Source organism: Diabrotica virgifera, chromosome 1 (genome assembly GCF_917563875.1).
Source record: "Diabrotica virgifera virgifera chromosome 1, PGI_DIABVI_V3a".
NCBI lineage: Eukaryota > Metazoa > Arthropoda > Insecta > Coleoptera > Chrysomelidae > Diabrotica > Diabrotica virgifera.
In genome coordinates, this window is record NC_065443.1 from 226,652,219 (window position 1) to 226,665,285 (window position 13,067).

General features: G+C 34.1%; 1 protein-coding gene across 1 annotated transcript in view; it reads left to right on the plus strand.

The window, feature by feature from the left end:
- LOC114329580 (alpha-amylase) overlaps positions 1-13,067 on the plus strand; it is a 412,355-nt gene that overhangs the window by 381,570 nt on the left and 17,718 nt on the right. The gene's annotated exons all lie outside the window — the stretch shown is intronic.

Below are 13,067 nucleotides of genomic sequence, written 5' to 3' on the forward strand. Positions count from 1 at the left end.
TGTTTCGTTGTATAATCGATCGAGCATGTTGCTTTAAAATATTGTTTTATTTTGTGATTTATATTAAAAACTAAAACAAGAATGAATATATAAATACTAAGTTAATAAAAAATAAAACGGAAAGTGAGATATGGCATAATTATCATCATCAATGGTGCTACAGCCCTATAAAAGAGCCTCGACCTTCCCACGTCTATTACGCCAGTCAGTTCTATCCATTGCCAAATGTTGCCAGTTTGCTGCGCCTATTTTTTTACCATCCTCATCTACACCATCCTTCCATCTGAGTTTTGGCCTACCTTTATTTCTACTTCCCACAGGTTGTGACATAAGGATTCTTCTAGGAGGATTGGTCTGCTGTGATCTTGCTAGATGTCCTGCCCATCTTAGTCTTCCTATTTTTATAAGGGATACTACGTCTTTACCACCAAATATATGTTTATATCTGTGGAATATCTCGTAGTTGTACCTCCTCCTCCAAACACCATTTTCACAGGTGCCACCGAATTCTCTCAGGATCCTTTGTTAAATATAAGCAGAAGGTTTTCATCTGCCTTAGAGATGGTCCATGTCTCCGATTCATATGTCAACAGTGGTTGTATAAGGGTTTTGTATATGGTTATTTTTGTATTTTATTTTTTTTTTGTTGTTACTGCTTCTATATTATGTCTACGCAGTCCAAAATAGCATTTGTTTGCTAGGATTATCTTTCGCTTGATTTCTTCCGTCATGAGGTTCCCTTGGTGACCAGGGAGCCTAAGTACCTATCAGAATTTGTCCACCACAGTATCATAAGTTTGCTTTTTCTTTCTAGGAATACGCCCCTCTTGTCTTCTAAGATCTTTATATTTTTGCTGTTTTCTCGGGTTCTCCTTTGCTGCATCAGTTTATATGCATCGTTCTTTCTTCTTGTAATCTACTTATACTCAACATCTAACCAGCTATTGCGTGGTCGTGGTCTTTCTGGCTCTAGAATATTATTTGCTGCGTCTTTATCATTATTTTTAGACATTTATTATTGTTCACTACTTGTTAGATTCTCATTAATTATGTCATAAGTAATGTTTTTGGCGAGCTTTTTTTTTTCGAAAGCCATCTGTTATAAGGCTGTAAAGAATTCGTTTATTATAAATCTTTCATTTATTTATGATAAACGTTCCAGAATTCCGGTACTGGTGTAGTGGATTGATCCATATGTTTTGAGCGTCACTTGGTAGTTTCCAAAAGGATTAGCAAATATGTATAATTTAATGACAAACTTTGTTACTATAACTAAGTCAAGATCTGATCAAAGTTTTAGCGTAAATTTCTTACATTTAAACCGCCGTTTTAATGTCCAATTTACACTATTCCGCGACACACCACACGGGAACACTGTCACAATTTAAATGTCACTGATGGTGATGACACATGAACCAACGATGTTTCTTTAGTATTAATAGCCCAGAAAGCCACTGCGCATCCGCTAGGAAAAATATTCTAATTCGGATTTTTTGCACAATCAGCGGCGTAACCAGGGGGGTTTTGGGGTTTGTAGTCCCCCATTGGGATGTACTTTGGGCTCTATACGATTAACACCATTACTATTCCATACCCCCCAGCGACCCTCCAGTAGTTGTAACCCCCCCCTTAGGATCATCCTGTTGACGCCGTTGAATACAATTATTGAAATAAGTCGATGAATTTTAAACGAGTTTAAAATTTATTTATTTAAAATTTCAACATACAATAATTTTGAAAATCATAGTTAGTCCAGAAAGCCACTGCGCATCCGCTAGGAAAAATATTTCGATTCGGATTTTTTGCACAATCTTACTCAAAAAGGACCCCTTTTAACAAATTTGCATGTTGCCAGGACCAAAAGGTGGTCAAAAATTTTTTTTAAAAAAAAAACGTTTTTTTTTTTGTTCTTTTCTTAAAATTATTTTTTTTGCATGGGAAAAATTTTTATTAGGTTTTTTGGATCATTCCAAACAGAAAAGGTCTTTAGTGACTTTTCTCTAAAAATGATAGTTTTTGACATATAAGCGATTAAAAATTGAAAAATTGCGAAATCGGCCATTTTTAACCCTCAAAAACTATGTGAAAAACTGAAAATTTGAATGTTGTTTGAAAATTTGTATTTTCCACCGAGCGACGCGACAGTATGGTGCAAATGAAAGGAATAAATTCGTTATTTCGTAAACGGCGAACTTTAAGGAAAAATCCCGAAATAAGTCGATTTTTATTTTTAAGCTATGATATTGTGGCATATATATCGTATACTAGTGACGTCATCCATCTGGACGTGATGACGTAATCGATGATTTTTTTAAATGAGAATAGGGGTCGTGTGCTAGCTCATTTGAAAGGTTCTTCAATTCTCTATTCAGTAATGTAAACATTTACATAATTATTTATACAGTCCAAAAATTTTTTATTAAATTAAATTATTTGACAAAAAAGAAGTAGAAGGACACCCTGTATTAATAATTATGTAAATATTTAAATTACTAAATAGAGAATTGAAGAACCATTCAAATGAGCTACCACAAGATCCCTATTCTCATTTAAAAAAATCATCGATTACGTCATCACGCCCAGACGGATGACGCCACTAGTATACCATATTTGCCACAATATCATAAATTAAAAATAAAAATTGACCTGTTTCGAGATTTTTCCTTAAAGTCGCCGGTTTACGAAATAACGAATTTATTCCTTTCATTTGCACCATACTATCGGTGGAAAATAGTGTCGCGCACGCTTGATTAGCAATTAAAAAAGAGTTTTGAATATTGTATTGCAAAAAACTCTTCGGGATTTCATCAATCGATGTTTAAAGAATATCTACCTACCTTGACAACATTCAAATTTTCAGTTTTTCACATAGTTTTTGAGGGTTAAAAATGGCCGATTTCGCAATTTTTCAATTTTTAATGGCTTATATGTCAAAAACTATCATTTTTAGAGAAAAGTCACTAAAGACCTGTTCTGTTTGGAATGATCCCAAAAACCTAAAAAAACTTTTTTCCATGCAAAAAAAATAATTTTAGGAAAAAAACAAAAGAAAACGTTTCAAAAATTTTTGCCCCACTTTTGGTCCTGGCAACATGCAAATTTGTTAAAAGGGGTCCTTTTTGTGTAAGATTGTGCAAAAAATCCGAATCAGAATATTTTTCCTAGCGGATGCGCAGTGGCTTTCTGGACTATAATAAACTTGTTTAATAATATAAGCGTTTGAGAAACAATATAAGTCAGAAAAAACGAATGAATCATATGAAGACTACATATAAAAGAGTAAGAACTGAAACCCACCAATTGGTAAGAAAAACAAAAACAGATTACTGGGAAAGATTACAGGACTAGAGATGGATTTCTACGGACAACAGAAACAAGTATGGCGCTTCATAAGACAACAAAGAAGCGAAATGAAAGAACTAGTTGAAATAGAACACATAAATGAGGATACATGGGTGGGCTTCCTGACAGAAATGTTTAAAAAAGAAAACGAAGAATCTTTACCAGAAACGCCAAATATAGTAACTAATTAAAAGACGGAAATCTCCCAAATAGATGTGAAACAAGGAATAAACAAATTCAAAAATAGAAAGTCGCCAGGGGAAGATCAAATACCAAATGAACTTTTAAAATATGGAGGTGATCACCTTGTACAACAACTGTAACTTCTTATTCATAAAATAATCACGACGAACAGAATACCAGATGAACAAAGGAGAGCGATCATGCTGAATTCAAGAAAGGAGATAAGAAAGGCCCAAATAATTATCGAGCAATAAATCTTTTAAATAAAAAAATCAAATTGACAACAAGAATTATAGCGACAAAAATAAACGAACGCATAACTCTGCAAGAGGAACAGCAAGGATTTCGGACAGGAAGATCATGCACGAATGCAGTTTTTGTAATAAGACAAATAAAAGAAAAAGTCCCTGGAATACAACAACAACAAACCAGCATATTATATGTGCCTGATAGATTTGAAGAAAGCGTTTGATAGAGTGAGAATTCGGGACGCGATACATTTACTATATGAAAAGGGAATATCACTGGATTTAATAAAAACCATTGAGAATATAATATAAAGGTAACATAGCTATGGTAAGATGTAAGGGAAAACTATCGCAACCTATCAAGTATGGAACTGGCGTTAGACAAGGAGCTTCGCTGAGCCCATTAATATTTTATCTGATAATGGATGAAATCATAAAGAAAGTTAAAAAAAGGAGAGAATATAAAATGGAAGAAAAGAAAATAAAGATAATCTGTTACGCCGACGACACCATAATAACAGCCGAAAATGAAGATGACCTACAAAGATTAATTAAAGAATTCGAAGACACGGCTCTCATATACAACATGGTTTTTTTTGTAAGCATTTATTAACAATGAGAATTACATATTCTATTAGGTAATTTGATAACGGGTACAATAACTTATAACAACTATAGTATTGTACACTAATATGGCGTTATGAGGTACATCATCCAGCGGTTTCACCTCAGTTCCAGCGAAGTTCCAGGCCATAATCTTCGCAATCTTCTGTTGTGTAGTGGCTGCAGAAGTGGTAATATTAATTGGTTGGGGTGGCCTTCCAATTTCTCGTGGTGTCTGTTGGCTCTTTCTTGAATTACTGTTCTGACTAACGGGATCTTTAGGTCGCTATGATAAGTTTCGTTGGAAATGTACTACGGGGCATTTGCGATGGTGCGTAGAATTTTTGATTGAGTTCTTTGGATAATTTTTGTATTTGATATGCTGGCACAACTCCATAGTTCTATACCGTACGGCCATATAGGTTTGATGACTGTTTTATAAATGAGCAGATTTTTCTCAATTGAGAGTCGAGATTTTCGACCTCATCATTCTCTTTGCCTTATCCCTATGCAAGGTGGGCTTCCCTAATTACATTTCTCCACACAATTCTATCTTGGGTCATATCAATATCAATCCCCTTTACCAACATGTCCTGCCTTATCGTCTCCCCCCAAGTCTTCTTTGGTCTTCCTCTCCTACTCCTTCCCGGAATCTTCACTTCAGATATTATTCGTATTGGGGGTGATTAACGTCTCGACGTTGAACATGACCAAACCATCTTAACCTATGCTCTCTCATTTTGGCATCAATTGGTGCCACACCTAGACTTGACCTGATATACTCATTTCTAATTTTATCCTTCTTTGTCACTCCACTTATCCATCTAAACATTCTCATTTCCGCCACATGCATTCGTTGTTCCTCTTTCTTCTTCACTGCCCAACATTCAGTTCCGTACATGATAGCCGGTCTTATGGCTGTTTTATAGAATTTTCCCTTCAGCTTCATTGGAATTTTTCTATCACACAACACACCATTCGCTTCGTTCCACTTCACCCATCCAGTCCTAATTCTACTGCATGCATCTCCATCTATTTCTCCATTACTCTGTAATACCGATCCCAGCTACTTAAAACTATTGCTTTTTACAATCAGTTCACCATCCAAAAATACCATTTTATTTGTAGTAACTGCATCTTTAAATGAACATTCCAAATACTCTGTTTTTGTCCTACTAAGTTTTAAACTTTTTCCTCCAGAGCTTGCCTCCACTCTTCCAGTTTTTGTTCTGTCTCTTTCACTATTTCCTACTAACACGACATCATCAGCATACATTAAGCACCATGGAATGTTACCCTGTAGTTTCGCTGTTATCTGTTTCAAAACTAATGAGAATAAATACGGACTAAGCACAGAGCCTTGGTGCAATCCTACTTTCACATGAAATTTATCAGTCACTCCCACACCTGTCCTAGCACTGGTCGTTACTCCCTCATACATATCCCTCACTATCTTTACATATTCACCAGGGACTCCTTTCTTATTGAGTGCCCACCACAGAATCTCTCGAGGAACTCTATCTTAGATTTCTCAAGATCAATGAATATCATATGAGCGTTTGTTTCTTTACTCCTGCATTTTTCCATCAACTGTCTTATAATGAAAATTGCATCTGTTGTTGATCTGCCCTGCATAAAGCCAAATTGATTCTCGGATATTTCGGTCTCTTCACGTATCCGTCTATCAATTACTCTTTCCCATATTTTCATGGTGTGGCTAAGCAGTTTTATAGCCCTGTAGTTTATACATTGTTGTATATCTCCCTTGTTTTTGTAAAGAGGTACCAGTATATCGCTTCTCCATTCGTCTGGCATTTGTCCAACTTCCATAATTCTATTAAATAGACCTGCTAGCCACCTTGTTCCTGTCTCTCCCAATGCTCTCCATACTTCCCCAGGAATATCATCTGGTCCTACCGCTTTCCCTTTCTTTTTTTTTTTGAAGCGCTTGAGCCACTTCCTCGTTTGTTATTTTGGTGACCATGGCTGCTACTGTCTCCGTTCACTCTAGAGGCCGTCTGTCAAATTCTTCATTTAATAAGCTGTCAAAGTACTTTCTCTTTAAATCTTTAAAGATTAAAATCTTTTGCTTTCTTTGCTCTATGTTTGGCTATTTTATATATCTTCGTTTCGCCTTCCCTAGTATCAAGTTGATCGTATAGGTTTGAATACGCTTCTGCTTTAGCTTTTACTACTGCTACTTTCGCTTCCTTTTTCGCCACCATATAGTTTTGAAGATCTGTGTCGGATCTAGTTTCTTGCCACTTTTTATATAATTTTCTCTTCTCTTTTATTTTTCCTTGTACTTCGTTTGACCACCACCAAGTCTCTTTATCCTCAAACTTTTTTTCTGACGTTTTTCTAAGTATTTCAATAGCAGTCTCTCTAATACTACTGGCCATTTTTCTCCAAATTGAATTAGGGCTTCCTTTCATGTTCCAACATATTTTTTCTACTATTCTTCTCCTGAATAGATCTTCTTTCTCATCTTTTAGCAGCCACTGCTTGATTTTTTGTGGTCCTCTCCGATATCTTTGTTTAGTTTCGCTTTTTACTTCGATGTCGAGAACAAGCAGCTTATGTTGTTGGCTTACTGTCTCACTAACTATTACCTTGCAGTCCTTGCATTCACGTATGTTTTCTTTCCTTATCATGAAGTAGTCTATTTGGGATTGATGTTGTCCACTTTTGTAGGTAATAAGTTGAGTTTCTCTCTTTTTAAAGAATGTGTTAACAATCGCCATATCCAATGCTGTTACTAATTCAAGCATGTCATCTCCACCTTCATTTTTAGTTCCAAAGCCTAATCCCCCATGTATTGCTTCGTATCCTGCTTTGGCTTGGCCCACATGTGCATTGAAATCACCTCCTATTATAACTTTCTCCTCTGACGGAATATCACTCAGGACGTCTCCTAATTGGTCATAGAAAGCTCTTGTTTTATTCTCACCCAGACCTGTTTGAGGAACATACACACACACAATATTCAATACCTCTTTATCAATTAAAAATTTCACTGACATCATTTTTTCACTCGTTCTTACAACTTCCACTACGTTATCTTTCATTTCATTATCAGCAATTATACCAACTCTATTTCTAGTGTTACTACTCCCTGCAAACCACAATTTGTAACCTTCACCTAGTTCTTTCGCCCTTTGACCTTTCCACCTAGCTTCTTGAATGCAAGCAATTCGAACTCTCCTTCGTTTGAGCGCATCCACTAACTTCAGACTCTTACCTGTAAGACTACCAAGATTCCACGACCCTATCCTGATTTTTCTAACCTGCAATGGTGTTCCCCTTGAAATAGTCCTCACGCGGAGATCCGAACGGAGGCTCATTTTACTTCCGGTGTATTTTACCTCAGGAGATGCCATCATTAGTATAAGTTTTTATATCTTTGGAGAAGGTCTTTTCATTTTTATGGCCTGAAAAGATTTTTTTTTGGATATTTGATGCCTGAATACCTTTTCTATCAGCACCATACCCTGCCCTGCACGTTTAGCCAATACACCACCAATGCAACTAAAGTGCAGTATTACCCCACCATCCTAGGCCAGGATCCCTACTGTAAGGACTGCCCTATAAGCCAACGTATTGTTGCCCGTATCCCGCCACTAGGAGACACGTACTTTATTCGGGATACTGAATTCGGGATAGAATTCGAGATTTTCGACCTATAAGCCAATTAATTTCTTTCAGTCTCAATAGCAATAACAGAGAAAACTAAATCGATAGTGGTATCAGCGGAACCGAGACGATGTAAATTGGTCGTAAATAACAAAATAAGAGAACAAGTAATAGAAACAGAATACTTGGCAATAAATCTGTCAAGCTACGGAAAAGTGGAAGAAGAGATAAAAAACAAGTGAGCATGGCGAACAGAGCAGCAGGATGTCTCAACGACACAATCTGGAGAAACAAATACCTCACAATGGAAACGAAAACCAGGATATATAAATCAACAATAAGACCGATAATGACGTATACATCGGAAACAAGAGCAGATACGGCGAAAACACAAATACTGCTGGAAACAGCAGAAATGAAAGTCTTACGAAAAATAACAAACCAAACTCTAAGAAACAGAGTAAGAAGTGAGAAAGTACGAACGAAATGTGGTATAGAAGAAATAAACATGTGGACCAAAAGAGGAAATATAGAATGGAATCAACACATAGAAAGTAAAGAAAGTCAAGAAAGGAAACACCTTTTGAATGTTTACTAACAAGGATTTGTGGGGCCAGTGGCGTAGCAACACTTGGATAAATTTCTTACAGAAATTTATCCATACTTCGTAGCTTTCTAAATAATATCGAAGAGAAGATTTGTTTATCTTCTAATGCCGATGCCTTCTATGGATTTTGAGTACATGAGCTTGTCATTCTTACTGCTAAAGATAGAGATATTCTTTTTATTTTTGAAGCGAAACTTCTATACCAGCGTTGTATTACTTTTTCTCTCTAGTAAAATGCTATGGCGATCGTCACGAAACTAAATGTCACGAAATAATTGGAAGAGTCTATTTTCGCGAATAGGGAGTCCTTTATACAATATGTAAACTTTTCAATTTCGGAAAATCGTAAATCGTAAAATAAAAAAAATAATAAATTTACTTTAGTCAATTTTAAAATATTATTTAAAATTTTAAAATGTAGAAAATATAGGTCGACTGTTTGCATTAGTCTACAATCATGCTTATTATTCTGTAACTTCGATGATATAAGTCAGGAAAATCGAATAGAAGTGACCAAGTCGAATAGAAATAGTCAAAATCTGTATTCCATAACTCCCTCAGAACCTCTACAATCGGAATAGTGAATAGAAATAACTTCGACACCATTTACCCTGTAGAAATTAGATTTCGATATCGGAATTGTGCTTGACGCAAGCGCATTGTATTTTGTTTTGACGTTTATGTAGGCAAGTACGAAATTCAGGTATTCTTGCAAAACCCTGGTCATTTTCGTAATGACTTGGCAGTTTGTATAACGTTTTCATTTTTACGAAATGACTTCACACTTTTAGGCGTTTGCAAAACTGCCGGAAGGGTAATTTAATTTTTAAACAGTGTTGCAATTTAGGCACAGATCATATTATAAGTTTAGGTTATGTTGTTTTTTTTTTGTTATAGAGTTATAGTTTTATTTTATTATTTACGCAAATTAGTGCAATGAATTAGTCGTATAGCTTTTCCAAGAAGTTCAGAAAAATAATGGTTAAACTCCAAAATATTTAATGAAATTAAAAAATTCTTTAATTAAGTTAACATTTTTATAATAATATTTGTGCCTTACTATAAAATAAACGTTTAAGAACCACTGGGTGTAATAATTTCATAGCATTAATTATTTAAATTTAATAAATTTTATAAACATAATCTAAATTGCAATGTTGTTTCAAAATAAAATGATGCTTTGACAGAATTGTATTGTAAAAATGTTCACATTTCCGGTGGTTTTGCAAAAACGCCTAAAAGTGTGAAGTCATTTTGTAAAAATGAAAACGTTATACAAACTGCCTAGTCATTACGAAAATGACTAGGCTTTTGCCAGAATGCCTGCATTTCATATTTGCCTACGACATATCTACTAAAAATAATTTATTACTACTTATTTATCATTATTTATAGTATTTTTACCTTTTTTATCTGCTTAATTTTTAGTCTGTGGTGGTTTATTTACTTGGGGAATTGTATATTTAATTTAGACATGTTGTACGAGTATGCATTCAACCTAACCTTAAAATTTATTTGGCATCTGATTTCTGAATCAGCTGAATGTTTGCCAGTCACAGTGTTGCCAAATTGTTTTTGTTTATTTCTTGTACAATTTCCGACGTGTTGATTACGTGAATTTTGGGTACATTTGTCACCAATATACGTAAATTGCTTACGTGAATTTCACGTGAAAATTTGGTTGGAATGTCACATTGAAAATACGTCTTTAAATTACGTGAATAACTCGTCTTCAATAGACGTGTTATTTACCTTAAATAGCAATAAAATGTTTCGGGAAATTCACGTTGCAAATGCGTGTTGATTAACGTATCTTTTAGGGAATGTATATATTAGTATTCACGTGAAAAATACGTCCTCGGTTCACGTAAATAATTCGACTTTAATTAACTTATGAATCACGTAATTATTATCGTCATATGATATAAATAAAACAAGCATATAAAGTATTAACAATGTATTTATTTAGTAGAATTTAGAGACTTTACAACATTTGTCTTGTATAATTAATATACAAGGTAATGAACCAAAAATGGTACCGACCTAAAGACACATTAAAAAATTTGCCAAAACAAAACACAACACAGGTCACTTTTTATTTCGAGGAGGACCTTTAGACACTTTCTTGTTTTTTCTAATTGCATCATCGGCACTTCAACCCTCGAGCAGTGAGGTAAGCGTTAATACGAAAGACATTATTATAAATAAACCCGCCTAAAATAAAACGAGGGAAATAAAGCTCTTCACGTTTCACTTTTTGTTGTGAGAAATGTGAGAAGCTGATATTATTTTTAAATTACAGTGAAACTATTCTACTTACTTTAAATTAGTATTACGTATTTTCTTTTTGTTTTTAAATTTCTTCTACTATTAACTAATTGGTCTTACTAAAAATATATTTCAATACCAGAATAATATAAAAAAAATAATCATATCGAAACGCATCTATTATTCGATTAATCGATTAATTTAGTTTTCGAACCAACTATGTTAGTCATGTACCGTGGTCACGTGATAGTATTTAAAAGAGGAGAAAGGCTTGGTAGTACGTCATCACCGCGCGCGATTTGAAAATTAGACTCAACATCATTTTAGCTCCTGTGATATTTTTAAAGAAAAAAATAACAGAAATAGCTTCAAATCAAGGTTGGATTGAAATAGTTATGCTAAGTGGTATTATTTACATTACTTTTACGTGAAATACATCTAATTTTTTGACGTCAATAAAATACAGTGAGTAAAATTCAAGCGATACGTATTTAACCAACACCGTTGTAAAAGTTTTTTTTTCCAAAATATTTCTCAAAATTTAACCAAGGGAAGTTATTTCTGTTTCGTGATTATTACGTGAAATAAACGTACCTTTGCGATGTAAAAGACATTCACACCTATTTTAAAAAACATGTACTATATTCGTCATTATCATTTTATATTATTTTAATGTCGAACATGTATAAAGGAAGCACTAATATATAGGTGAATGATTTGGCACTGAAATACGTTTTTTTCCCGTCATAAATTACCGAGTTACGTATTCGTTAAAATTTGCCGTAAAGGACATCGCACACATCTTATGGAAAATATAATGTCACTCAAATTCAATAAAATTTATACGAATAGATTCGTTTTAAATTAACGGTCAAATCTTATCATTGCGCCAACTCCATATTTTCAATAATAAGAGCAGAAATTGATATAAATAAATCTGAAATCAAATGGATACGTACATAAGTTAGAGAGAGAAAAAATATTTTATAATACCCAAATTGTCGGTACTCCATAAATCAGCGGATTAGTTTTACTAATCCGCCTAGGCCCAGCGGGGTTTAAGCTCTTTTGAATAGCACCCAGAGCAATAGTAATTGTAACTTGTACTGACTAAAAAAATTTGATTTCGATAAACTTTAATTGCAATTTGCGCCGTAATTAATCATAATTAAGAGTTGGCGCAATGATAAGATTTGACCGTTAATTTAAAACGAATCTATTCGTATAAATTTTATTGAATTTGAGTGACATTATATTTTCCATAAGATGTGTGCGATGTCCTTTAACGTAATTATCACGTAACTGGGCTCAAACCTGTTTGCTGGGAGACTTATAGCGTTGATTGATAAATATATTATACCAGTTTACTTGTATTTGTATCAATCAACGCTCATAGAAAAGAAAATAATTATAGAAAAGACGATGTTTTGGGGAAAAGTTGTTTATCAGTTATTTTAGCTGGAATCAAATCTTAAGACTGTATATTATTAGTAATATTTTACATCATACATCTTATTTTCATTTATCTTCTTTATTTAGCAGTTTATCTTCTTTTTTATAACAATTTTAATTAACTTTGATTTAAAACCATTTATCTTCTTTTGAGGTTTTTTTGTTCAATATTTCCACTAATATTTTATTGTTTACTTTTCAAAACTTTTCTTTTTTGTTATTTCAAAACTATTTTTAAAAATGTAACTGTATGTAGTGTGATAGTATGAAAAATTGAAGATATGGCAACGGTGTCGTATTTCAAATTTAGAACCAGTTACAAACAGGTCTCAGAACACTAATTTCGCTTGACAATGCGGGGTTACAACCCACTTTTCTTCTTCTTAACGTGCCCTATCAAGTCTCCTTGACGTTGGCGATTAACATGGCGAAACTGTCTCTGTCTCGAGCTATTCGAATAGCTCGAGACAGAGACCCACTTTTGACCGCGTGAAATCGAAATTGCCGATTTCGATTTAACCTACTTACGATGTGAGTTACAGAATGCCAATCCAAACACGAAAATGACGCGATAGATATCAAACATTCCGATTTCAGGTAATTACGATTCGACTTGGTCATTTCTATTCGATTTTTTTAAAGTTACAGAATAAGGCTGAATATCGCCCACTGCACCAATTTTTGTTTATTTATGTTTATTATGTATGTGTAATAAAGTCTCTCATATACTG